This window comes from Hyla sarda, unplaced genomic scaffold (genome assembly GCF_029499605.1).
Source record: "Hyla sarda isolate aHylSar1 unplaced genomic scaffold, aHylSar1.hap1 scaffold_1878, whole genome shotgun sequence".
Lineage (NCBI taxonomy): Eukaryota > Metazoa > Chordata > Amphibia > Anura > Hylidae > Hyla > Hyla sarda.
Window position 1 is genome coordinate 36,095 of NW_026608530.1, and position 27,708 is coordinate 63,802.

The 27,708-nt window shown below is 43.5% G+C and overlaps 16 pseudogenes; all 16 read left to right on the top strand.

Moving 5' to 3' along the window:
• The first annotated feature begins 997 nt into the window (after positions 1–997).
• LOC130315447 (U2 spliceosomal RNA) lies at positions 998–1,261 on the top strand (annotated as a pseudogene).
• Positions 1,262–2,739: 1,478 nt separating this feature from the next.
• LOC130315448 (U2 spliceosomal RNA) lies at positions 2,740–3,003 on the top strand (annotated as a pseudogene).
• Positions 3,004–4,475: 1,472 nt separating this feature from the next.
• On the top strand, positions 4,476–4,739 carry LOC130315449 (U2 spliceosomal RNA; annotated as a pseudogene).
• A 1,478-nt stretch (positions 4,740–6,217) lies between these two features.
• LOC130315450 (U2 spliceosomal RNA) lies at positions 6,218–6,481 on the top strand (annotated as a pseudogene).
• Positions 6,482–7,959: 1,478 nt separating this feature from the next.
• On the top strand, positions 7,960–8,223 carry LOC130315451 (U2 spliceosomal RNA; annotated as a pseudogene).
• A 1,479-nt stretch (positions 8,224–9,702) lies between these two features.
• On the top strand, positions 9,703–9,966 carry LOC130315454 (U2 spliceosomal RNA; annotated as a pseudogene).
• Positions 9,967–11,444: 1,478 nt separating this feature from the next.
• On the top strand, positions 11,445–11,708 carry LOC130315455 (U2 spliceosomal RNA; annotated as a pseudogene).
• A 1,478-nt stretch (positions 11,709–13,186) lies between these two features.
• LOC130315464 (U2 spliceosomal RNA) lies at positions 13,187–13,451 on the top strand (annotated as a pseudogene).
• Positions 13,452–14,922: 1,471 nt separating this feature from the next.
• On the top strand, positions 14,923–15,186 carry LOC130315456 (U2 spliceosomal RNA; annotated as a pseudogene).
• A 1,478-nt stretch (positions 15,187–16,664) lies between these two features.
• Positions 16,665–16,929, top strand: LOC130315466 (U2 spliceosomal RNA; annotated as a pseudogene).
• A 1,472-nt stretch (positions 16,930–18,401) lies between these two features.
• On the top strand, positions 18,402–18,665 carry LOC130315457 (U2 spliceosomal RNA; annotated as a pseudogene).
• Positions 18,666–20,140: 1,475 nt separating this feature from the next.
• Positions 20,141–20,404, top strand: LOC130315458 (U2 spliceosomal RNA; annotated as a pseudogene).
• A 1,472-nt stretch (positions 20,405–21,876) lies between these two features.
• Positions 21,877–22,140, top strand: LOC130315459 (U2 spliceosomal RNA; annotated as a pseudogene).
• A 1,472-nt stretch (positions 22,141–23,612) lies between these two features.
• Positions 23,613–23,876, top strand: LOC130315467 (U2 spliceosomal RNA; annotated as a pseudogene).
• Positions 23,877–25,351: 1,475 nt separating this feature from the next.
• On the top strand, positions 25,352–25,615 carry LOC130315460 (U2 spliceosomal RNA; annotated as a pseudogene).
• A 1,472-nt stretch (positions 25,616–27,087) lies between these two features.
• LOC130315461 (U2 spliceosomal RNA) lies at positions 27,088–27,351 on the top strand (annotated as a pseudogene).
• The last annotated feature ends 357 nt before the right edge of the window (positions 27,352–27,708 follow it).

Here is a 27,708-nt window from a genome sequence, read left to right on the forward strand (position 1 = left end):
TATGACAGGGTCTGAAGAAGAAGAAGAAGAAGAAGAAGAAGAAGACGGAAAAAAATATATATAAAAAGAAAAAGAGAGAGAGAGAGAGAGACTGACTTAGTGAGCGAGTGAGTGAGAGAGTGAGAGTGAGTGAGAGTGAATGAGTGAGTGAGTGATTGAGTGAGTGAGTGAGTGAGTGAGAACAAATGAGTTAAAGCAAGTGAGTGAGAGAGATCGAATGAATGAAAGTCTGAATGACAGAAAGAAAAAAGGATGAAGAAAGAAGCATGAAGAAAAAAAAATGTATATGGAGTTGCTGACATGAGTGCAATCTACAAAGCCGTTGAGGCTGATCCTCATGGGAGGATTATTGCACCAGGACCCTTAGCACTTTTAAAATGCCATTCAATGCCACGGGCTAGATGTAAACTGCAGATGACCATGTTGTGGTAGTTACCATGGATACCCAAGTGATGTGTGAGCTAACACATAGGCCCAACAGATTCCAAGAAGGCCAGAATCACCAGCGGCACCACCATCGATTGTCAGGTCACCCGGATTCAGCAAATACCAGAGTCCAAAATGATGCAGGTTTATACTGTTAATTTTCAGTTTATCGTTACAGTTGGGGTTATTCCATGTCGGAAGGGACGCAGCTACAGCCAGTGGGGTAACTAGAGACAGGCAGGCAGCTATGTGCAACAAAGGTAGGCGTGTTGTTTTCATATGCAGATCTGAAATATTGTCTTATATGCAAGAGGAGGAGTGATGGGGGTTCAGGCAAAAGCCAGGCTATGGATTGCATTGCTAAATGCTCCATCAGAGTGCAATGGTCGCCTGTCCTTTTTTTAAGTGATGATGTGGGTTTAGCCTGTGCTGTATGTATGTATGGGTGGCTGACTGCCACCCACCCAGAGAGTGTATGGGAGGCTGGTTGGCTGCCAGCCTTCCTTCCATTCCTATGAGTAATGTGAGTGCTCATGAAGGGGACATGGTTGGGTCCACCCCTTTCCCGGTTATCCCCTCTAGGCCTTTTGGCTTAGATCAAGTGTAAAAAAAGAAAGGATCTTGCGACAGATCGCATCCTGAGGCACGTTTTTTTTTGTGTGAATACTTGCACTTGGGTGACTTGTGAGCACATACTGATACATACGTTCCCTATCTGGGGACCATAAATTAAATGGATTTTTGAGAAAGGGAGCTGATTTGGAAGCTTGCTTCTGTCGCCCTATGCATTGACCCGATGTGGCAGTATATTCGGGTAGTGAACAGTGCACCACCCCATTCCAGTGTTAAACAAGAAAGATTCTCATTTAATCCTCCGTGGGTGAGAATTTGAGTTTGAGAATTGGAGACCAAAATGATGAGTTGCACTGACTGGTTTATGAACGTCTATTCATTTAGCGTTTTAATGACCATGTTTGCACACTGATTGGTGTAAAAAAATAAAATAAAACTAAATAATAATAATCTAGCACACCTGTGCAGGTTTGACATGACATGACAGGTAGCTGTCTTGTGGGTGGTGCTGAATCCTGTTAAATGACGTGAGGGTCTCATGCCTATACACAAGGGTGTGTCATTGCTGTTGCTTGACCATGCATTGGTATCTGTGGTCAGTGAATGATAAAAACAAAATTTACCATCCATTGATGGATGGGAAATCCGCCATGAGGCATTTGTTTTTAGAAACTGCTGCTCACAACCAATGTTGCAATGGAGTGTCTCCATCTGCTGGTGGTATTGGAAAGGCATTAGTGCTATGACAGGGTCTGAAGAAGAAGAAGAAGAAGAAGAAGAAGAAGACGGAAAAAAATATATATAAAAAGAAAAAGAGAGAGAGAGAGAGAGAGACTGACTTAGTGAGCGAGTGAGTGAGAGAGTGAGAGTGAGTGAGAGTGAATGAGTGAGTGAGTGATTGAGTGAGTGAGTGAGTGAGTGAGAACAAATGAGTTAAAGCAAGTGAGTGAGAGAGATCGAATGAATGAAAGTCTGAATGACAGAAAGAAAAAAGGATGAAGAAAGAAGCATGAAGAAAAAAAAATGTATATGGAGTTGCTGACATGAGTGCAATCTACAAAGCCATTGAGGCTGATCCTCATGGGAGGATTATTGCACCAGGACCCTTAGCACTTTTAAAATGCCATTCAATGCCACGGGCTAGATGTAAACTGCAGATGACCATGTTGTGGTAGTTACCATGGATACCCAAGTGATGTGTGAGCTAACACATAGGCCCAACAGATTCCAAGAAGGCCAGAATCACCAGCGGCACCACCATCGATTGTCAGGTCACCCGGATTCAGCAAATACCAGAGTCCAAAATGATGCAGGTTTATACTGTTAATTTTCAGTTTATCGTTACAGTTGGTGTTATTCCATGTCGGAAGGGACGCAGCTACAGCCAGTGGGGTAACTAGAGACAGGCAGGCAGCTATGTGCAACAAAGGTAGGCGTGTTGTTTTCATATGCAGATCTGAAATATTGTCTTATATGCAAGAGGAGGAGTGATGGGGGTTCAGGCAAAAGCCAGGCTATGGATTGCATTGCTAAATGCTCCATCAGAGTGCAATGGTCGCCTGTCCTTTTTTTAAGTGATGATGTGGGTTTAGCCTGTGCTGTATGTATGTATGGGTGGCTGACTGCCACCCACCCAGAGAGTGTATGGGAGGCTGGTTGGCTGCCAGCCTTCCTTCCATTCCTATGAGTAATGTGAGTGCTCATGAAGGGGACATGGTTGGGTCCACCCCTTTCCCGGTTATCCCCTCTAGGCCTTTTGGCTTAGATCAAGTGTAAAAAAAGAAAGGATCTTGCGACAGATCGCATCCTGAGGCACGTTTTTTTTTGTGTGAATACTTGCACTTGGGTGACTTGTGAGCACATACTGATACATACGTTCCCTATCTGGGGACCATAAATTAAATGGATTTTTGAGAAAGGGAGCTGATTTGGAAGCTTGCTTCTGTCGCCCTATGCATTGACCCGATGTGGCAGTATATTCGGGTAGTGAACAGTGCACCACCCCATTCCAGTGTTAAACAAGAAAGATTCTCATTTAATCCTCCGTGGGTGAGAATTTGAGTTTGAGAATTGGAGACCAAAATGATGAGTTGCACTGACTGGTTTATGAACGTCTATTCATTTAGCGTTTTAATGACCATGTTTGCACACTGATTGGTGTAAAAAAATAAAATAAAACTAAATAATAATAATCTAGCACACCTGTGCAGGTTTGACATGACATGACAGGTAGCTGTCTTGTGGGTGGTGCTGAATCCTGTTAAATGACGTGAGGGTCTCATGCCTATACACAAGGGTGTGTCATTGCTGTTGCTTGACCATGCATTGGTATCTGTGGTCAGTGAATGATAAAAACAAAATTTACCATCCATTGATGGATGGGAAATCCGCCATGAGGCATTTGTTTTTAGAAACTGCTGCTCACAACCAATGTTGCAATGGAGTGTCTCCATCTGCTGGTGGTATTGGAAAGGCATTAGTGCTATGACAGGGTCTGAAGAAGAAGAAGAAGAAGAAGAAGACGGAAAAAAATATATATAAAAAGAAAAAGAGAGAGAGAGAGAGAGAGACTGACTTAGTGAGCGAGTGAGTGAGAGAGTGAGAGTGAGTGAGAGTGAATGAGTGAGTGAGTGATTGAGTGAGTGAGTGAGTGAGTGAGAACAAATGAGTTAAAGCAAGTGAGTGAGAGAGATCGAATGAATGAAAGTCTGAATGACAGAAAGAAAAAAGGATGAAGAAAGAAGCATGAAGAAAAAAAAATGTATATGGAGTTGCTGACATGAGTGCAATCTACAAAGCCGTTGAGGCTGATCCTCATGGGAGGATTATTGCACCAGGACCCTTAGCACTTTTAAAATGCCATTCAATGCCACGGGCTAGATGTAAACTGCAGATGACCATGTTGTGGTAGTTACCATGGATACCCAAGTGATGTGTGAGCTAACACATAGGCCCAACAGATTCCAAGAAGGCCAGAATCACCAGCGGCACCACCATCGATTGTCAGGTCACCCGGATTCAGCAAATACCAGAGTCCAAAATGATGCAGGTTTATACTGTTAATTTTCAGTTTATCGTTACAGTTGGGGTTATTCCATGTCGGAAGGGACGCAGCTACAGCCAGTGGGGTAACTAGAGACAGGCAGGCAGCTATGTGCAACAAAGGTAGGCGTGTTGTTTTCATATGCAGATCTGAAATATTGTCTTATATGCAAGAGGAGGAGTGATGGGGGTTCAGGCAAAAGCCAGGCTATGGATTGCATTGCTAAATGCTCCATCAGAGTGCAATGGTCGCCTGTCCTTTTTTTAAGTGATGATGTGGGTTTAGCCTGTGCTGTATGTATGTATGGGTGGCTGACTGCCACCCACCCAGAGAGTGTATGGGAGGCTGGTTGGCTGCCAGCCTTCCTTCCATTCCTATGAGTAATGTGAGTGCTCATGAAGGGGACATGGTTGGGTCCACCCCTTTCCCGGTTATCCCCTCTAGGCCTTTTGGCTTAGATCAAGTGTAAAAAAAGAAAGGATCTTGCGACAGATCGCATCCTGAGGCACGTTTTTTTTTGTGTGAATACTTGCACTTGGGTGACTTGTGAGCACATACTGATACATACGTTCCCTATCTGGGGACCATAAATTAAATGGATTTTTGAGAAAGGGAGCTGATTTGGAAGCTTGCTTCTGTCGCCCTATGCATTGACCCGATGTGGCAGTATATTCGGGTAGTGAACAGTGCACCACCCCATTCCAGTGTTAAACAAGAAAGATTCTCATTTAATCCTCCGTGGGTGAGAATTTGAGTTTGAGAATTGGAGACCAAAATGATGAGTTGCACTGACTGGTTTATGAACGTCTATTCATTTAGCGTTTTAATGACCATGTTTGCACACTGATTGGTGTAAAAAAATAAAATAAAACTAAATAATAATAATCTAGCACACCTGTGCAGGTTTGACATGACATGACAGGTAGCTGTCTTGTGGGTGGTGCTGAATCCTGTTAAATGACGTGAGGGTCTCATGCCTATACACAAGGGTGTGTCATTGCTGTTGCTTGACCATGCATTGGTATCTGTGGTCAGTGAATGATAAAAACAAAATTTACCATCCATTGATGGATGGGAAATCCGCCATGAGGCATTTGTTTTTAGAAACTGCTGCTCACAACCAATGTTGCAATGGAGTGTCTCCATCTGCTGGTGGTATTGGAAAGGCATTAGTGCTATGACAGGGTCTGAAGAAGAAGAAGAAGAAGAAGAAGAAGAAGACGGAAAAAAATATATATAAAAAGAAAAAGAGAGAGAGAGAGAGAGAGACTGACTTAGTGAGCGAGTGAGTGAGAGAGTGAGAGTGAGTGAGAGTGAATGAGTGAGTGAGTGATTGAGTGAGTGAGTGAGTGAGTGAGAACAAATGAGTTAAAGCAAGTGAGTGAGAGAGATCGAATGAATGAAAGTCTGAATGACAGAAAGAAAAAAGGATGAAGAAAGAAGCATGAAGAAAAAAAAATGTATATGGAGTTGCTGACATGAGTGCAATCTACAAAGCCGTTGAGGCTGATCCTCATGGGAGGATTATTGCACCAGGACCCTTAGCACTTTTAAAATGCCATTCAATGCCACGGGCTAGATGTAAACTGCAGATGACCATGTTGTGGTAGTTACCATGGATACCCAAGTGATGTGTGAGCTAACACATAGGCCCAACAGATTCCAAGAAGGCCAGAATCACCAGCGGCACCACCATCGATTGTCAGGTCACCCGGATTCAGCAAATACCAGAGTCCAAAATGATGCAGGTTTATACTGTTAATTTTCAGTTTATCGTTACAGTTGGTGTTATTCCATGTCGGAAGGGACGCAGCTACAGCCAGTGGGGTAACTAGAGACAGGCAGGCAGCTATGTGCAACAAAGGTAGGCGTGTTGTTTTCATATGCAGATCTGAAATATTGTCTTATATGCAAGAGGAGGAGTGATGGGGGTTCAGGCAAAAGCCAGGCTATGGATTGCATTGCTAAATGCTCCATCAGAGTGCAATGGTCGCCTGTCCTTTTTTTAAGTGATGATGTGGGTTTAGCCTGTGCTGTATGTATGTATGGGTGGCTGACTGCCACCCACCCAGAGAGTGTATGGGAGGCTGGTTGGCTGCCAGCCTTCCTTCCATTCCTATGAGTAATGTGAGTGCTCATGAAGGGGACATGGTTGGGTCCACCCCTTTCCCGGTTATCCCCTCTAGGCCTTTTGGCTTAGATCAAGTGTAAAAAAAGAAAGGATCTTGCGACAGATCGCATCCTGAGGCACGTTTTTTTTTGTGTGAATACTTGCACTTGGGTGACTTGTGAGCACATACTGATACATACGTTCCCTATCTGGGGACCATAAATTAAATGGATTTTTGAGAAAGGGAGCTGATTTGGAAGCTTGCTTCTGTCGCCCTATGCATTGACCCGATGTGGCAGTATATTCGGGTAGTGAACAGTGCACCACCCCATTCCAGTGTTAAACAAGAAAGATTCTCATTTAATCCTCCGTGGGTGAGAATTTGAGTTTGAGAATTGGAGACCAAAATGATGAGTTGCACTGACTGGTTTATGAACGTCTATTCATTTAGCGTTTTAATGACCATGTTTGCACACTGATTGGTGTAAAAAAATAAAATAAAACTAAATAATAATAATCTAGCACACCTGTGCAGGTTTGACATGACATGACAGGTAGCTGTCTTGTGGGTGGTGCTGAATCCTGTTAAATGACGTGAGGGTCTCATGCCTATACACAAGGGTGTGTCATTGCTGTTGCTTGACCATGCATTGGTATCTGTGGTCAGTGAATGATAAAAACAAAATTTACCATCCATTGATGGATGGGAAATCCGCCATGAGGCATTTGTTTTTAGAAACTGCTGCTCACAACCAATGTTGCAATGGAGTGTCTCCATCTGCTGGTGGTATTGGAAAGGCATTAGTGCTATGACAGGGTCTGAAGAAGAAGAAGAAGAAGAAGAAGAAGAAGACGGAAAAAAATATATATAAAAAGAAAAAGAGAGAGAGAGAGAGAGAGACTGACTTAGTGAGCGAGTGAGTGAGAGAGTGAGAGTGAGTGAGAGTGAATGAGTGAGTGAGTGATTGAGTGAGTGAGTGAGTGAGTGAGAACAAATGAGTTAAAGCAAGTGAGTGAGAGAGATCGAATGAATGAAAGTCTGAATGACAGAAAGAAAAAAGGATGAAGAAAGAAGCATGAAGAAAAAAAAATGTATATGGAGTTGCTGACATGAGTGCAATCTACAAAGCCGTTGAGGCTGATCCTCATGGGAGGATTATTGCACCAGGACCCTTAGCACTTTTAAAATGCCATTCAATGCCACGGGCTAGATGTAAACTGCAGATGACCATGTTGTGGTAGTTACCATGGATACCCAAGTGATGTGTGAGCTAACACATAGGCCCAACAGATTCCAAGAAGGCCAGAATCACCAGCGGCACCACCATCGATTGTCAGGTCACCCGGATTCAGCAAATACCAGAGTCCAAAATGATGCAGGTTTATACTGTTAATTTTCAGTTTATCGTTACAGTTGGTGTTATTCCATGTCGGAAGGGACGCAGCTACAGCCAGTGGGGTAACTAGAGACAGGCAGGCAGCTATGTGCAACAAAGGTAGGCGTGTTGTTTTCATATGCAGATCTGAAATATTGTCTTATATGCAAGAGGAGGAGTGATGGGGGTTCAGGCAAAAGCCAGGCTATGGATTGCATTGCTAAATGCTCCATCAGAGTGCAATGGTCGCCTGTCCTTTTTTTAAGTGATGATGTGGGTTTAGCCTGTGCTGTATGTATGTATGGGTGGCTGACTGCCACCCACCCAGAGAGTGTATGGGAGGCTGGTTGGCTGCCAGCCTTCCTTCCATTCCTATGAGTAATGTGAGTGCTCATGAAGGGGACATGGTTGGGTCCACCCCTTTCCCGGTTATCCCCTCTAGGCCTTTTGGCTTAGATCAAGTGTAAAAAAAGAAAGGATCTTGCGACAGATCGCATCCTGAGGCACGTTTTTTTTTGTGTGAATACTTGCACTTGGGTGACTTGTGAGCACATACTGATACATACGTTCCCTATCTGGGGACCATAAATTAAATGGATTTTTGAGAAAGGGAGCTGATTTGGAAGCTTGCTTCTGTCGCCCTATGCATTGACCCGATGTGGCAGTATATTCGGGTAGTGAACAGTGCACCACCCCATTCCAGTGTTAAACAAGAAAGATTCTCATTTAATCCTCCGTGGGTGAGAATTTGAGTTTGAGAATTGGAGACCAAAATGATGAGTTGCACTGACTGGTTTATGAACGTCTATTCATTTAGCGTTTTAATGACCATGTTTGCACACTGATTGGTGTAAAAAAATAAAATAAAACTAAATAATAATAATCTAGCACACCTGTGCAGGTTTGACATGACATGACAGGTAGCTGTCTTGTGGGTGGTGCTGAATCCTGTTAAATGACGTGAGGGTCTCATGCCTATACACAAGGGTGTGTCATTGCTGTTGCTTGACCATGCATTGGTATCTGTGGTCAGTGAATGATAAAAACAAAATTTACCATCCATTGATGGATGGGAAATCCGCCATGAGGCATTTGTTTTTAGAAACTGCTGCTCACAACCAATGTTGCAATGGAGTGTCTCCATCTGCTGGTGGTATTGGAAAGGCATTAGTGCTATGACAGGGTCTGAAGAAGAAGAAGAAGAAGAAGAAGAAGACGGAAAAAAATATATATAAAAAGAAAAAGAGAGAGAGAGAGAGAGAGACTGACTTAGTGAGCGAGTGAGTGAGAGAGTGAGAGTGAGTGAGAGTGAATGAGTGAGTGAGTGATTGAGTGAGTGAGTGAGTGAGTGAGTGAGAACAAATGAGTTAAAGCAAGTGAGTGAGAGAGATCGAATGAATGAAAGTCTGAATGACAGAAAGAAAAAAGGATGAAGAAAGAAGCATGAAGAAAAAAAAATGTATATGGAGTTGCTGACATGAGTGCAATCTACAAAGCCGTTGAGGCTGATCCTCATGGGAGGATTATTGCACCAGGACCCTTAGCACTTTTAAAATGCCATTCAATGCCACGGGCTAGATGTAAACTGCAGATGACCATGTTGTGGTAGTTACCATGGATACCCAAGTGATGTGTGAGCTAACACATAGGCCCAACAGATTCCAAGAAGGCCAGAATCACCAGCGGCACCACCATCGATTGTCAGGTCACCCGGATTCAGCAAATACCAGAGTCCAAAATGATGCAGGTTTATACTGTTAATTTTCAGTTTATCGTTACAGTTGGTGTTATTCCATGTCGGAAGGGACGCAGCTACAGCCAGTGGGGTAACTAGAGACAGGCAGGCAGCTATGTGCAACAAAGGTAGGCGTGTTGTTTTCATATGCAGATCTGAAATATTGTCTTATATGCAAGAGGAGGAGTGATGGGGGTTCAGGCAAAAGCCAGGCTATGGATTGCATTGCTAAATGCTCCATCAGAGTGCAATGGTCGCCTGTCCTTTTTTTAAGTGATGATGTGGGTTTAGCCTGTGCTGTATGTATGTATGGGTGGCTGACTGCCACCCACCCAGAGAGTGTATGGGAGGCTGGTTGGCTGCCAGCCTTCCTTCCATTCCTATGAGTAATGTGAGTGCTCATGAAGGGGACATGGTTGGGTCCACCCCTTTCCCGGTTATCCCCTCTAGGCCTTTTGGCTTAGATCAAGTGTAAAAAAAGAAAGGATCTTGCGACAGATCGCATCCTGAGGCACGTTTTTTTTTGTGTGAATACTTGCACTTGGGTGACTTGTGAGCACATACTGATACATACGTTCCCTATCTGGGGACCATAAATTAAATGGATTTTTGAGAAAGGGAGCTGATTTGGAAGCTTGCTTCTGTCGCCCTATGCATTGACCCGATGTGGCAGTATATTCGGGTAGTGAACAGTGCACCACCCCATTCCAGTGTTAAACAAGAAAGATTCTCATTTAATCCTCCGTGGGTGAGAATTTGAGTTTGAGAATTGGAGACCAAAATGATGAGTTGCACTGACTGGTTTATGAACGTCTATTCATTTAGCGTTTTAATGACCATGTTTGCACACTGATTGGTGTAAAAAAATAAAATAAAACTAAATAATAATAATCTAGCACACCTGTGCAGGTTTGACATGACATGACAGGTAGCTGTCTTGTGGGTGGTGCTGAATCCTGTTAAATGACGTGAGGGTCTCATGCCTATACACAAGGGTGTGTCATTGCTGTTGCTTGACCATGCATTGGTATCTGTGGTCAGTGAATGATAAAAACAAAATTTACCATCCATTGATGGATGGGAAATCCGCCATGAGGCATTTGTTTTTAGAAACTGCTGCTCACAACCAATGTTGCAATGGAGTGTCTCCATCTGCTGGTGGTATTGGAAAGGCATTAGTGCTATGACAGGGTCTGAAGAAGAAGAAGAAGAAGAAGAAGAAGAAGACGGAAAAAAATATATATAAAAAGAAAAAGAGAGAGAGAGAGAGAGAGACTGACTTAGTGAGCGAGTGAGTGAGAGAGTGAGAGTGAGTGAGAGTGAATGAGTGAGTGAGTGATTGAGTGAGTGAGTGAGTGAGTGAGAACAAATGAGTTAAAGCAAGTGAGTGAGAGAGATCGAATGAATGAAAGTCTGAATGACAGAAAGAAAAAAGGATGAAGAAAGAAGCATGAAGAAAAAAAAATGTATATGGAGTTGCTGACATGAGTGCAATCTACAAAGCCGTTGAGGCTGATCCTCATGGGAGGATTATTGCACCAGGACCCTTAGCACTTTTAAAATGCCATTCAATGCCACGGGCTAGATGTAAACTGCAGATGACCATGTTGTGGTAGTTACCATGGATACCCAAGTGATGTGTGAGCTAACACATAGGCCCAACAGATTCCAAGAAGGCCAGAATCACCAGCGGCACCACCATCGATTGTCAGGTCACCCGGATTCAGCAAATACCAGAGTCCAAAATGATGCAGGTTTATACTGTTAATTTTCAGTTTATCGTTACAGTTGGTGTTATTCCATGTCGGAAGGGACGCAGCTACAGCCAGTGGGGTAACTAGAGACAGGCAGGCAGCTATGTGCAACAAAGGTAGGCGTGTTGTTTTCATATGCAGATCTGAAATATTGTCTTATATGCAAGAGGAGGAGTGATGGGGGTTCAGGCAAAAGCCAGGCTATGGATTGCATTGCTAAATGCTCCATCAGAGTGCAATGGTCGCCTGTCCTTTTTTTAAGTGATGATGTGGGTTTAGCCTGTGCTGTATGTATGTATGGGTGGCTGACTGCCACCCACCCAGAGAGTGTATGGGAGGCTGGTTGGCTGCCAGCCTTCCTTCCATTCCTATGAGTAATGTGAGTGCTCATGAAGGGGACATGGTTGGGTCCACCCCTTTCCCGGTTATCCCCTCTAGGCCTTTTGGCTTAGATCAAGTGTAAAAAAAGAAAGGATCTTGCGACAGATCGCATCCTGAGGCACGTTTTTTTTTGTGTGAATACTTGCACTTGGGTGACTTGTGAGCACATACTGATACATACGTTCCCTATCTGGGGACCATAAATTAAATGGATTTTTGAGAAAGGGAGCTGATTTGGAAGCTTGCTTCTGTCGCCCTATGCATTGACCCGATGTGGCAGTATATTCGGGTAGTGAACAGTGCACCACCCCATTCCAGTGTTAAACAAGAAAGATTCTCATTTAATCCTCCGTGGGTGAGAATTTGAGTTTGAGAATTGGAGACCAAAATGATGAGTTGCACTGACTGGTTTATGAACGTCTATTCATTTAGCGTTTTAATGACCATGTTTGCACACTGATTGGTGTAAAAAAATAAAATAAAACTAAATAATAATAATCTAGCACACCTGTGCAGGTTTGACATGACATGACAGGTAGCTGTCTTGTGGGTGGTGCTGAATCCTGTTAAATGACGTGAGGGTCTCATGCCTATACACAAGGGTGTGTCATTGCTGTTGCTTGACCATGCATTGGTATCTGTGGTCAGTGAATGATAAAAACAAAATTTACCATCCATTGATGGATGGGAAATCCGCCATGAGGCATTTGTTTTTAGAAACTGCTGCTCACAACCAATGTTGCAATGGAGTGTCTCCATCTGCTGGTGGTATTGGAAAGGCATTAGTGCTATGACAGGGTCTGAAGAAGAAGAAGAAGAAGAAGAAGAAGAAGACGGAAAAAAATATATATAAAAAGAAAAAGAGAGAGAGAGAGAGAGAGACTGACTTAGTGAGCGAGTGAGTGAGAGAGTGAGAGTGAGTGAGAGTGAATGAGTGAGTGAGTGATTGAGTGAGTGAGTGAGTGAGTGAGAACAAATGAGTTAAAGCAAGTGAGTGAGAGAGATCGAATGAATGAAAGTCTGAATGACAGAAAGAAAAAAGGATGAAGAAAGAAGCATGAAGAAAAAAAAATGTATATGGAGTTGCTGACATGAGTGCAATCTACAAAGCCGTTGAGGCTGATCCTCATGGGAGGATTATTGCACCAGGACCCTTAGCACTTTTAAAATGCCATTCAATGCCACGGGCTAGATGTAAACTGCAGATGACCATGTTGTGGTAGTTACCATGGATACCCAAGTGATGTGTGAGCTAACACATAGGCCCAACAGATTCCAAGAAGGCCAGAATCACCAGCGGCACCACCATCGATTGTCAGGTCACCCGGATTCAGCAAATACCAGAGTCCAAAATGATGCAGGTTTATACTGTTAATTTTCAGTTTATCGTTACAGTTGGTGTTATTCCATGTCGGAAGGGACGCAGCTACAGCCAGTGGGGTAACTAGAGACAGGCAGGCAGCTATGTGCAACAAAGGTAGGCGTGTTGTTTTCATATGCAGATCTGAAATATTGTCTTATATGCAAGAGGAGGAGTGATGGGGGTTCAGGCAAAAGCCAGGCTATGGATTGCATTGCTAAATGCTCCATCAGAGTGCAATGGTCGCCTGTCCTTTTTTTAAGTGATGATGTGGGTTTAGCCTGTGCTGTATGTATGTATGGGTGGCTGACTGCCACCCACCCAGAGAGTGTATGGGAGGCTGGTTGGCTGCCAGCCTTCCTTCCATTCCTATGAGTAATGTGAGTGCTCATGAAGGGGACATGGTTGGGTCCACCCCTTTCCCGGTTATCCCCTCTAGGCCTTTTGGCTTAGATCAAGTGTAAAAAAAGAAAGGATCTTGCGACAGATCGCATCCTGAGGCACGTTTTTTTTTTGTGTGAATACTTGCACTTGGGTGACTTGTGAGCACATACTGATACATACGTTCCCTATCTGGGGACCATAAATTAAATGGATTTTTGAGAAAGGGAGCTGATTTGGAAGCTTGCTTCTGTCGCCCTATGCATTGACCCGATGTGGCAGTATATTCGGGTAGTGAACAGTGCACCACCCCATTCCAGTGTTAAACAAGAAAGATTCTCATTTAATCCTCCGTGGGTGAGAATTTGAGTTTGAGAATTGGAGACCAAAATGATGAGTTGCACTGACTGGTTTATGAACGTCTATTCATTTAGCGTTTTAATGACCATGTTTGCACACTGATTGGTGTAAAAAAATAAAATAAAACTAAATAATAATAATCTAGCACACCTGTGCAGGTTTGACATGACATGACAGGTAGCTGTCTTGTGGGTGGTGCTGAATCCTGTTAAATGACGTGAGGGTCTCATGCCTATACACAAGGGTGTGTCATTGCTGTTGCTTGACCATGCATTGGTATCTGTGGTCAGTGAATGATAAAAACAAAATTTACCATCCATTGATGGATGGGAAATCCGCCATGAGGCATTTGTTTTTAGAAACTGCTGCTCACAACCAATGTTGCAATGGAGTGTCTCCATCTGCTGGTGGTATTGGAAAGGCATTAGTGCTATGACAGGGTCTGAAGAAGAAGAAGAAGAAGAAGAAGACGGAAAAAAATATATATAAAAAGAAAAAGAGAGAGAGAGAGAGAGAGACTGACTTAGTGAGCGAGTGAGTGAGAGAGTGAGAGTGAGTGAGAGTGAATGAGTGAGTGAGTGATTGAGTGAGTGAGTGAGTGAGTGAGAACAAATGAGTTAAAGCAAGTGAGTGAGAGAGATCGAATGAATGAAAGTCTGAATGACAGAAAGAAAAAAGGATGAAGAAAGAAGCATGAAGAAAAAAAAATGTATATGGAGTTGCTGACATGAGTGCAATCTACAAAGCCGTTGAGGCTGATCCTCATGGGAGGATTATTGCACCAGGACCCTTAGCACTTTTAAAATGCCATTCAATGCCACGGGCTAGATGTAAACTGCAGATGACCATGTTGTGGTAGTTACCATGGATACCCAAGTGATGTGTGAGCTAACACATAGGCCCAACAGATTCCAAGAAGGCCAGAATCACCAGCGGCACCACCATCGATTGTCAGGTCACCCGGATTCAGCAAATACCAGAGTCCAAAATGATGCAGGTTTATACTGTTAATTTTCAGTTTATCGTTACAGTTGGTGTTATTCCATGTCGGAAGGGACGCACTACAGCCAGTGGGGTAACTAGAGACAGGCAGGCAGCTATGTGCAACAAAGGTAGGCGTGTTGTTTTCATATGCAGATCTGAAATATTGTCTTATATGCAAGAGGAGGAGTGATGGGGGTTCAGGCAAAAGCCAGGCTATGGATTGCATTGCTAAATGCTCCATCAGAGTGCAATGGTCGCCTGTCCTTTTTTTAAGTGATGATGTGGGTTTAGCCTGTGCTGTATGTATGTATGGGTGGCTGACTGCCACCCACCCAGAGAGTGTATGGGAGGCTGGTTGGCTGCCAGCCTTCCTTCCATTCCTATGAGTAATGTGAGTGCTCATGAAGGGGACATGGTTGGGTCCACCCCTTTCCCGGTTATCCCCTCTAGGCCTTTTGGCTTAGATCAAGTGTAAAAAAAGAAAGGATCTTGCGACAGATCGCATCCTGAGGCACGTTTTTTTTTGTGTGAATACTTGCACTTGGGTGACTTGTGAGCACATACTGATACATACGTTCCCTATCTGGGGACCATAAATTAAATGGATTTTTGAGAAAGGGAGCTGATTTGGAAGCTTGCTTCTGTCGCCCTATGCATTGACCCGATGTGGCAGTATATTCGGGTAGTGAACAGTGCACCACCCCATTCCAGTGTTAAACAAGAAAGATTCTCATTTAATCCTCCGTGGGTGAGAATTTGAGTTTGAGAATTGGAGACCAAAATGATGAGTTGCACTGACTGGTTTATGAACGTCTATTCATTTAGCGTTTTAATGACCATGTTTGCACACTGATTGGTGTAAAAAAATAAAATAAAACTAAATAATAATAATCTAGCACACCTGTGCAGGTTTGACATGACATGACAGGTAGCTGTCTTGTGGGTGGTGCTGAATCCTGTTAAATGACGTGAGGGTCTCATGCCTATACACAAGGGTGTGTCATTGCTGTTGCTTGACCATGCATTGGTATCTGTGGTCAGTGAATGATAAAAACAAAATTTACCATCCATTGATGGATGGGAAATCCGCCATGAGGCATTTGTTTTTAGAAACTGCTGCTCACAACCAATGTTGCAATGGAGTGTCTCCATCTGCTGGTGGTATTGGAAAGGCATTAGTGCTATGACAGGGTCTGAAGAAGAAGAAGAAGAAGAAGAAGAAGAAGACGGAAAAAAATATATATAAAAAGAAAAAGAGAGAGAGAGAGAGAGAGACTGACTTAGTGAGCGAGTGAGTGAGAGAGTGAGAGTGAGTGAGAGTGAATGAGTGAGTGAGTGATTGAGTGAGTGAGTGAGTGAGTGAGAACAAATGAGTTAAAGCAAGTGAGTGAGAGAGATCGAATGAATGAAAGTCTGAATGACAGAAAGAAAAAAGGATGAAGAAAGAAGCATGAAGAAAAAAAAATGTATATGGAGTTGCTGACATGAGTGCAATCTACAAAGCCGTTGAGGCTGATCCTCATGGGAGGATTATTGCACCAGGACCCTTAGCACTTTTAAAATGCCATTCAATGCCACGGGCTAGATGTAAACTGCAGATGACCATGTTGTGGTAGTTACCATGGATACCCAAGTGATGTGTGAGCTAACACATAGGCCCAACAGATTCCAAGAAGGCCAGAATCACCAGCGGCACCACCATCGATTGTCAGGTCACCCGGATTCAGCAAATACCAGAGTCCAAAATGATGCAGGTTTATACTGTTAATTTTCAGTTTATCGTTACAGTTGGTGTTATTCCATGTCGGAAGGGACGCAGCTACAGCCAGTGGGGTAACTAGAGACAGGCAGGCAGCTATGTGCAACAAAGGTAGGCGTGTTGTTTTCATATGCAGATCTGAAATATTGTCTTATATGCAAGAGGAGGAGTGATGGGGGTTCAGGCAAAAGCCAGGCTATGGATTGCATTGCTAAATGCTCCATCAGAGTGCAATGGTCGCCTGTCCTTTTTTTAAGTGATGATGTGGGTTTAGCCTGTGCTGTATGTATGTATGGGTGGCTGACTGCCACCCACCCAGAGAGTGTATGGGAGGCTGGTTGGCTGCCAGCCTTCCTTCCATTCCTATGAGTAATGTGAGTGCTCATGAAGGGGACATGGTTGGGTCCACCCCTTTCCCGGTTATCCCCTCTAGGCCTTTTGGCTTAGATCAAGTGTAAAAAAAGAAAGGATCTTGCGACAGATCGCATCCTGAGGCACGTTTTTTTTTTGTGTGAATACTTGCACTTGGGTGACTTGTGAGCACATACTGATACATACGTTCCCTATCTGGGGACCATAAATTAAATGGATTTTTGAGAAAGGGAGCTGATTTGGAAGCTTGCTTCTGTCGCCCTATGCATTGACCCGATGTGGCAGTATATTCGGGTAGTGAACAGTGCACCACCCCATTCCAGTGTTAAACAAGAAAGATTCTCATTTAATCCTCCGTGGGTGAGAATTTGAGTTTGAGAATTGGAGACCAAAATGATGAGTTGCACTGACTGGTTTATGAACGTCTATTCATTTAGCGTTTTAATGACCATGTTTGCACACTGATTGGTGTAAAAAAATAAAATAAAACTAAATAATAATAATCTAGCACACCTGTGCAGGTTTGACATGACATGACAGGTAGCTGTCTTGTGGGTGGTGCTGAATCCTGTTAAATGACGTGAGGGTCTCATGCCTATACACAAGGGTGTGTCATTGCTGTTGCTTGACCATGCATTGGTATCTGTGGTCAGTGAATGATAAAAACAAAATTTACCATCCATTGATGGATGGGAAATCCGCCATGAGGCATTTGTTTTTAGAAACTGCTGCTCACAACCAATGTTGCAATGGAGTGTCTCCATCTGCTGGTGGTATTGGAAAGGCATTAGTGCTATGACAGGGTCTGAAGAAGAAGAAGAAGAAGAAGAAGACGGAAAAAAATATATATAAAAAGAAAAAGAGAGAGAGAGAGAGAGAGACTGACTTAGTGAGCGAGTGAGTGAGAGAGTGAGAGTGAGTGAGAGTGAATGAGTGAGTGAGTGATTGAGTGAGTGAGTGAGTGAGTGAGAACAAATGAGTTAAAGCAAGTGAGTGAGAGAGATCGAATGAATGAAAGTCTGAATGACAGAAAGAAAAAAGGATGAAGAAAGAAGCATGAAGAAAAAAAAATGTATATGGAGTTGCTGACATGAGTGCAATCTACAAAGCCGTTGAGGCTGATCCTCATGGGAGGATTATTGCACCAGGACCCTTAGCACTTTTAAAATGCCATTCAATGCCACGGGCTAGATGTAAACTGCAGATGACCATGTTGTGGTAGTTACCATGGATACCCAAGTGATGTGTGAGCTAACACATAGGCCCAACAGATTCCAAGAAGGCCAGAATCACCAGCGGCACCACCATCGATTGTCAGGTCACCCGGATTCAGCAAATACCAGAGTCCAAAATGATGCAGGTTTATACTGTTAATTTTCAGTTTATCGTTACAGTTGGTGTTATTCCATGTCGGAAGGGACGCAGCTACAGCCAGTGGGGTAACTAGAGACAGGCAGGCAGCTATGTGCAACAAAGGTAGGCGTGTTGTTTTCATATGCAGATCTGAAATATTGTCTTATATGCAAGAGGAGGAGTGATGGGGGTTCAGGCAAAAGCCAGGCTATGGATTGCATTGCTAAATGCTCCATCAGAGTGCAATGGTCGCCTGTCCTTTTTTTAAGTGATGATGTGGGTTTAGCCTGTGCTGTATGTATGTATGGGTGGCTGACTGCCACCCACCCAGAGAGTGTATGGGAGGCTGGTTGGCTGCCAGCCTTCCTTCCATTCCTATGAGTAATGTGAGTGCTCATGAAGGGGACATGGTTGGGTCCACCCCTTTCCCGGTTATCCCCTCTAGGCCTTTTGGCTTAGATCAAGTGTAAAAAAAGAAAGGATCTTGCGACAGATCGCATCCTGAGGCACGTTTTTTTTTGTGTGAATACTTGCACTTGGGTGACTTGTGAGCACATACTGATACATACGTTCCCTATCTGGGGACCATAAATTAAATGGATTTTTGAGAAAGGGAGCTGATTTGGAAGCTTGCTTCTGTCGCCCTATGCATTGACCCGATGTGGCAGTATATTCGGGTAGTGAACAGTGCACCACCCCATTCCAGTGTTAAACAAGAAAGATTCTCATTTAATCCTCCGTGGGTGAGAATTTGAGTTTGAGAATTGGAGACCAAAATGATGAGTTGCACTGACTGGTTTATGAACGTCTATTCATTTAGCGTTTTAATGACCATGTTTGCACACTGATTGGTGTAAAAAAATAAAATAAAACTAAATAATAATAATCTAGCACACCTGTGCAGGTTTGACATGACATGACAGGTAGCTGTCTTGTGGGTGGTGCTGAATCCTGTTAAATGACGTGAGGGTCTCATGCCTATACACAAGGGTGTGTCATTGCTGTTGCTTGACCATGCATTGGTATCTGTGGTCAGTGAATGATAAAAACAAAATTTACCATCCATTGATGGATGGGAAATCCGCCATGAGGCATTTGTTTTTAGAAACTGCTGCTCACAACCAATGTTGCAATGGAGTGTCTCCATCTGCTGGTGGTATTGGAAAGGCATTAGTGCTATGACAGGGTCTGAAGAAGAAGAAGAAGAAGAAGAAGAAGAAGGAAAAAAATATATATAAAAAGAAAAAGAGAGAGAGAGAGAGAGAGACTGACTTAGTGAGCGAGTGAGTGAGAGAGTGAGAGTGAGTGAGAGTGAATGAGTGAGTGAGTGATTGAGTGAGTGAGTGAGTGAGTGAGAACAAATGAGTTAAAGCAAGTGAGTGAGAGAGATCGAATGAATGAAAGTCTGAATGACAGAAAGAAAAAAGGATGAAGAAAGAAGCATGAAGAAAAAAAAATGTATATGGAGTTGCTGACATGAGTGCAATCTACAAAGCCGTTGAGGCTGATCCTCATGGGAGGATTATTGCACCAGGACCCTTAGCACTTTTAAAATGCCATTCAATGCCACGGGCTAGATGTAAACTGCAGATGACCATGTTGTGGTAGTTACCATGGATACCCAAGTGATGTGTGAGCTAACACATAGGCCCAACAGATTCCAAGAAGGCCAGAATCACCAGCGGCACCACCATCGATTGTCAGGTCACCCGGATTCAGCAAATACCAGAGTCCAAAATGATGCAGGTTTATACTGTTAATTTTCAGTTTATCGTTACAGTTGGTGTTATTCCATGTCGGAAGGGACGCAGCTACAGCCAGTGGGGTAACTAGAGACAGGCAGGCAGCTATGTGCAACAAAGGTAGGCGTGTTGTTTTCATATGCAGATCTGAAATATTGTCTTATATGCAAGAGGAGGAGTGATGGGGGTTCAGGCAAAAGCCAGGCTATGGATTGCATTGCTAAATGCTCCATCAGAGTGCAATGGTCGCCTGTCCTTTTTTTAAGTGATGATGTGGGTTTAGCCTGTGCTGTATGTATGTATGGGTGGCTGACTGCCACCCACCCAGAGAGTGTATGGGAGGCTGGTTGGCTGCCAGCCTTCCTTCCATTCCTATGAGTAATGTGAGTGCTCATGAAGGGGACATGGTTGGGTCCACCCCTTTCCCGGTTATCCCCTCTAGGCCTTTTGGCTTAGATCAAGTGTAAAAAAAGAAAGGATCTTGCGACAGATCGCATCCTGAGGCACGTTTTTTTTTGTGTGAATACTTGCACTTGGGTGACTTGTGAGCACATACTGATACATACGTTCCCTATCTGGGGACCATAAATTAAATGGATTTTTGAGAAAGGGAGCTGATTTGGAAGCTTGCTTCTGTCGCCCTATGCATTGACCCGATGTGGCAGTATATTCGGGTAGTGAACAGTGCACCACCCCATTCCAGTGTTAAACAAGAAAGATTCTCATTTAATCCTCCGTGGGTGAGAATTTGAGTTTGAGAATTGGAGACCAAAATGATGAGTTGCACTGACTGGTTTATGAACGTCTATTCATTTAGCGTTTTAATGACCATGTTTGCACACTGATTGGTGTAAAAAAATAAAATAAAACTAAATAATAATAATCTAGCACACCTGTGCAGGTTTGACATGACATGACAGGTAGCTGTCTTGTGGGTGGTGCTGAATCCTGTTAAATGACGTGAGGGTCTCATGCCTATACACAAGGGTGTGTCATTGCTGTTGCTTGACCATGCATTGGTATCTGTGGTCAGTGAATGATAAAAACAAAATTTACCATCCATTGATGGATGGGAAATCCGCCATGAGGCATTTGTTTTTAGAAACTGCTGCTCACAACCAATGTTGCAATGGAGTGTCTCCATCTGCTGGTGGTATTGGAAAGGCATTAGTGCTATGACAGGGTCTGAAGAAGAAGAAGAAGAAGAAGAAGACGGAAAAAAATATATATAAAAAGAAAAAGAGAGAGAGAGAGAGAGAGACTGACTTAGTGAGCGAGTGAGTGAGAGAGTGAGAGTGAGTGAGAGTGAATGAGTGAGTGAGTGATTGAGTGAGTGAGTGAGTGAGTGAGAACAAATGAGTTAAAGCAAGTGAGTGAGAGAGATCGAATGAATGAAAGTCTGAATGACAGAAAGAAAAAAGGATGAAGAAAGAAGCATGAAGAAAAAAAAATGTATATGGAGTTGCTGACATGAGTGCAATCTACAAAGCCGTTGAGGCTGATCCTCATGGGAGGATTATTGCACCAGGACCCTTAGCACTTTTAAAATGCCATTCAATGCCACGGGCTAGATGTAAACTGCAGATGACCATGTTGTGGTAGTTACCATGGATACCCAAGTGATGTGTGAGCTAACACATAGGCCCAACAGATTCCAAGAAGGCCAGAATCACCAGCGGCACCACCATCGATTGTCAGGTCACCCGGATTCAGCAAATACCAGAGTCCAAAATGATGCAGGTTTATACTGTTAATTTTCAGTTTATCGTTACAGTTGGTGTTATTCCATGTCGGAAGGGACGCAGCTACAGCCAGTGGGGTAACTAGAGACAGGCAGGCAGCTATGTGCAACAAAGGTAGGCGTGTTGTTTTCATATGCAGATCTGAAATATTGTCTTATATGCAAGAGGAGGAGTGATGGGGGTTCAGGCAAAAGCCAGGCTATGGATTGCATTGCTAAATGCTCCATCAGAGTGCAATGGTCGCCTGTCCTTTTTTTAAGTGATGATGTGGGTTTAGCCTGTGCTGTATGTATGTATGGGTGGCTGACTGCCACCCACCCAGAGAGTGTATGGGAGGCTGGTTGGCTGCCAGCCTTCCTTCCATTCCTATGAGTAATGTGAGTGCTCATGAAGGGGACATGGTTGGGTCCACCCCTTTCCCGGTTATCCCCTCTAGGCCTTTTGGCTTAGATCAAGTGTAAAAAAAGAAAGGATCTTGCGACAGATCGCATCCTGAGGCACGTTTTTTTTTGTGTGAATACTTGCACTTGGGTGACTTGTGAGCACATACTGATACATACGTTCCCTATCTGGGGACCATAAATTAAATGGATTTTTGAGAAAGGGAGCTGATTTGGAAGCTTGCTTCTGTCGCCCTATGCATTGACCCGATGTGGCAGTATATTCGGGTAGTGAACAGTGCACCACCCCATTCCAGTGTTAAACAAGAAAGATTCTCATTTAATCCTCCGTGGGTGAGAATTTGAGTTTGAGAATTGGAGACCAAAATGATGAGTTGCACTGACTGGTTTATGAACGTCTATTCATTTAGCGTTTTAATGACCATGTTTGCACACTGATTGGTGTAAAAAAATAAAATAAAACTAAATAATAATAATCTAGCACACCTGTGCAGGTTTGACATGACATGACAGGTAGCTGTCTTGTGGGTGGTGCTGAATCCTGTTAAATGACGTGAGGGTCTCATGCCTATACACAAGGGTGTGTCATTGCTGTTGCTTGACCATGCATTGGTATCTGTGGTCAGTGAATGATAAAAACAAAATTTACCATCCATTGATGGATGGGAAATCCGCCATGAGGCATTTGTTTTTAGAAACTGCTGCTCACAACCAATGTTGCAATGGAGTGTCTCCATCTGCTGGTGGTATTGGAAAGGCATTAGTGCTATGACAGGGTCTGAAGAAGAAGAAGAAGAAGAAGAAGACGGAAAAAAATATATATAAAAAGAAAAAGAGAGAGAGAGAGAGAGAGACTGACTTAGTGAGCGAGTGAGTGAGAGAGTGAGAGTGAGTGAGAGTGAATGAGTGAGTGAGTGATTGAGTGAGTGAGTGAGTGAGTGAGAACAAATGAGTTAAAGCAAGTGAGTGAGAGAGATCGAATGAATGAAAGTCTGAATGACAGAAAGAAAAAAGGATGAAGAAAGAAGCATGAAGAAAAAAAAATGTATATGGAGTTGCTGACATGAGTGCAATCTACAAAGCCGTTGAGGCTGATCCTCATGGGAGGATTATTGCACCAGGACCCTTAGCACTTTTAAAATGCCATTCAATGCCACGGGCTAGATGTAAACTGCAGATGACCATGTTGTGGTAGTTACCATGGATACCCAAGTGATGTGTGAGCTAACACATAGGCCCAACAGATTCCAAGAAGGCCAGAATCACCAGCGGCACCACCATCGATTGTCAGGTCACCCGGATTCAGCAAATACCAGAGTCCAAAATGATGCAGGTTTATACTGTTAATTTTCAGTTTATCGTTACAGTTGGTGTTATTCCATGTCGGAAGGGACGCAGCTACAGCCAGTGGGGTAACTAGAGACAGGCAGGCAGCTATGTGCAACAAAGGTAGGCGTGTTGTTTTCATATGCAGATCTGAAATATTGTCTTATATGCAAGAGGAGGAGTGATGGGGGTTCAGGCAAAAGCCAGGCTATGGATTGCATTGCTAAATGCTCCATCAGAGTGCAATGGTCGCCTGTCCTTTTTTTAAGTGATGATGTGGGTTTAGCCTGTGCTGTATGTATGTATGGGTGGCTGACTGCCACCCACCCAGAGAGTGTATGGGAGGCTGGTTGGCTGCCAGCCTTCCTTCCATTCCTATGAGTAATGTGAGTGCTCATGAAGGGGACATGGTTGGGTCCACCCCTTTCCCGGTTATCCCCTCTAGGCCTTTTGGCTTAGATCAAGTGTAAAAAAAGAAAGGATCTTGCGACAGATCGCATCCTGAGGCACGTTTTTTTTTGTGTGAATACTTGCACTTGGGTGACTTGTGAGCACATACTGATACATACGTTCCCTATCTGGGGGCCATAAATTAAATGGATTTTTGAGAAAGGGAGCTGATTTGGAAGCTTGCTTCTGTCGCCCTATGCATTGACCCGATGTGGCAGTATATTCGGGTAGTGAACAGTGCACCACCCCATTCCAGTGTTAAACAAGAAAGATTCTCATTTAATCCTCCGTGGGTGAGAATTTGAGTTTGAGAATTGGAGACCAAAATGATGAGTTGCACTGACTGGTTTATGAACGTCTATTCATTTAGCGTTTTAATGACCATGTTTGCACACTGATTGGTGTAAAAAAATAAAATAAAACTAAATAATAATAATCTAGCACACCTGTGCAGGTTTGACATGACATGACAGGTAGCTGTCTTGTGGGTGGTGCTGAATCCTGTTAAATGACGTGAGGGTCTCATGCCTATACACAAGGGTGTGTCATTGCTGTTGCTTGACCATGCATTGGTATCTGTGGTCAGTGAATGATAAAAACAAAATTTACCATCCATTGATGGATGGGAAATCCGCCATGAGGCATTTGTTTTTAGAAACTGCTGCTCACAACCAATGTTGCAATGGAGTGTCTCCATCTGCTGGTGGTATTGGAAAGGCATTAGTGCTATGACAGGGTCTGAAGAAGAAGAAGAAGAAGAAGAAGAAGAAGGAAAAAAATATATATAAAAAGAAAAAGAGAGAGAGAGAGAGAGAGACTGACTTAGTGAGCGAGTGAGTGAGAGAGTGAGAGTGAGTGAGAGTGAATGAGTGAGTGAGTGATTGAGTGAGTGAGTGAGTGAGTGAGAACAAATGAGTTAAAGCAAGTGAGTGAGAGAGATCGAATGAATGAAAGTCTGAATGACAGAAAGAAAAAAGGATGAAGAAAGAAGCATGAAGAAAAAAAAATGTATATGGAGTTGCTGACATGAGTGCAATCTACAAAGCCGTTGAGGCTGATCCTCATGGGAGGATTATTGCACCAGGACCCTTAGCACTTTTAAAATGCCATTCAATGCCACGGGCTAGATGTAAACTGCAGATGACCATGTTGTGGTAGTTACCATGGATACCCAAGTGATGTGTGAGCTAACACATAGGCCCAACAGATTCCAAGAAGGCCAGAATCACCAGCGGCACCACCATCGATTGTCAGGTCACCCGGATTCAGCAAATACCAGAGTCCAAAATGATGCAGGTTTATACTGTTAATTTTCAGTTTATCGTTACAGTTGGTGTTATTCCATGTCGGAAGGGACGCAGCTACAGCCAGTGGGGTAACTAGAGACAGGCAGGCAGCTATGTGCAACAAAGGTAGGCGTGTTGTTTTCATATGCAGATCTGAAATATTGTCTTATATGCAAGAGGAGGAGTGATGGGGGTTCAGGCAAAAGCCAGGCTATGGATTGCATTGCTAAATGCTCCATCAGAGTGCAATGGTCGCCTGTCCTTTTTTTAAGTGATGATGTGGGTTTAGCCTGTGCTGTATGTATGTATGGGTGGCTGACTGCCACCCACCCAGAGAGTGTATGGGAGGCTGGTTGGCTGCCAGCCTTCCTTCCATTCCTATGAGTAATGTGAGTGCTCATGAAGGGGACATGGTTGGGTCCACCCCTTTCCCGGTTATCCCCTCTAGGCCTTTTGGCTTAGATCAAGTGTAAAAAAAGAAAGGATCTTGCGACAGATCGCATCCTGAGGCACGTTTTTTTTTGTGTGAATACTTGCACTTGGGTGACTTGTGAGCACATACTGATACATACGTTCCCTATCTGGGGACCATAAATTAAATGGATTTTTGAGAAAGGGAGCTGATTTGGAAGCTTGCTTCTGTCGCCCTATGCATTGACCCGATGTGGCAGTATATTCGGGTAGTGAACAGTGCACCACCCCATTCCAGTGTTAAACAAGAAAGATTCTCATTTAATCCTCCGTGGGTGAGAATTTGAGTTTGAGAATTGGAGACCAAAATGATGAGTTGCACTGACTGGTTTATGAACGTCTATTCATTTAGCGTTTTAATGACCATGTTTGCACACTGATTGGTGTAAAAAAATAAAATAAAACTAAATAATAATAATCTAGCACACCTGTGCAGGTTTGACATGACATGACAGGTAGCTGTCTTGTGGGTGGTGCTGAATCCTGTTAAATGACGTGAGGGTCTCATGCCTATACACAAGGGTGTGTCATTGCTGTTGCTTGACCATGCATTGGTATCTGTGGTCAGTGAATGATAAAAACAAAATTTACCATCCATTGATGGATGGGAAATCCGCCATGAGGCATTTGTTTTTAGAAACTGCTGCTCACAACCAATGTTGCAATGGAGTGTCTCCATCTGCTGGTGGTATTGGAAAGGCATTAGTGCTATGACAGGGTCTGAAGAAGAAGAAGAAGAAGAAGAAGACGGAAAAAAATATATATAAAAAGAAAAAGAGAGAGAGAGAGAGAGAGACTGACTTAGTGAGCGAGTGAGTGAGAGAGTGAGAGTGAGTGAGAGTGAATGAGTGAGTGAGTGATTGAGTGAGTGAGTGAGTGAGTGAGAACAAATGAGTTAAAGCAAGTGAGTGAGAGAGATCGAATGAATGAAAGTCTGAATGACAGAAAGAAAAAAGGATGAAGAAAGAAGCATGAAGAAAAAAAAATGTATATGGAGTTGCTGACATGAGTGCAATCTACAAAGCCGTTGAGGCTGATCCTCATGGGAGGATTATTGCACCAGGACCCTTAGCACTTTTAAAATGCCATTCAATGCCACGGGCTAGATGTAAACTGCAGATGACCATGTTGTGGTAGTTACCATGGATACCCAAGTGATGTGTGAGCTAACACATAGGCCCAACAGATTCCAAGAAGGCCAGAATCACCAGCGGCACCACCATCGATTGTCAGGTCACCCGGATTCAGCAAATACCAGAGTCCAAAATGATGCAGGTTTATACTGTTAATTTTCAGTTTATCGTTACAGTTGGTGTTATTCCATGTCGGAAGGGACGCAGCTACAGCCAGTGGGGTAACTAGAGACAGGCAGGCAGCTATGTGCAACAAAGGTAGGCGTGTTGTTTTCATATGCAGATCTGAAATATTGTCTTATATGCAAGAGGAGGAGTGATGGGGGTTCAGGCAAAAGCCAGGCTATGGATTGCATTGCTAAATGCTCCATCAGAGTGCAATGGTCGCCTGTCCTTTTTTTAAGTGATGATGTGGGTTTAGCCTGTGCTGTATGTATGTATGGGTGGCTGACTGCCACCCACCCAGAGAGTGTATGGGAGGCTGGTTGGCTGCCAGCCTTCCTTCCATTCCTATGAGTAATGTGAGTGCTCATGAAGGGGACATGGTTGGGTCCACCCCTTTCCCGGTTATCCCCTCTAGGCCTTTTGGCTTAGATCAAGTGTAAAAAAAGAAAGGATCTTGCGACAGATCGCATCCTGAGGCACGTTTTTTTTTGTGTGAATACTTGCACTTGGGTGACTTGTGAGCACATACTGATACATACGTTCCCTATCTGGGGACCATAAATTAAATGGATTTTTGAGAAAGGGAGCTGATTTGGAAGCTTGCTTCTGTCGCCCTATGCATTGACCCGATGTGGCAGTATATTCGGGTAGTGAACAGTGCACCACCCCATTCCAGTGTTAAACAAGAAAGATTCTCATTTAATCCTCCGTGGGTGAGAATTTGAGTTTGAGAATTGGAGACCAAAATGATGAGTTGCACTGACTGGTTTATGAACGTCTATTCATTTAGCGTTTTAATGACCATGTTTGCACACTGATTGGTGTAAAAAAATAAAATAAAACTAAATAATAATAATCTAGCACACCTGTGCAGGTTTGACATGACATGACAGGTAGCTGTCTTGTGGGTGGTGCTGAATCCTGTTAAATGACGTGAGGGTCTCATGCCTATACACAAGGGTGTGTCATTGCTGTTGCTTGACCATGCATTGGTATCTGTGGTCAGTGAATGATAAAAACAAAAT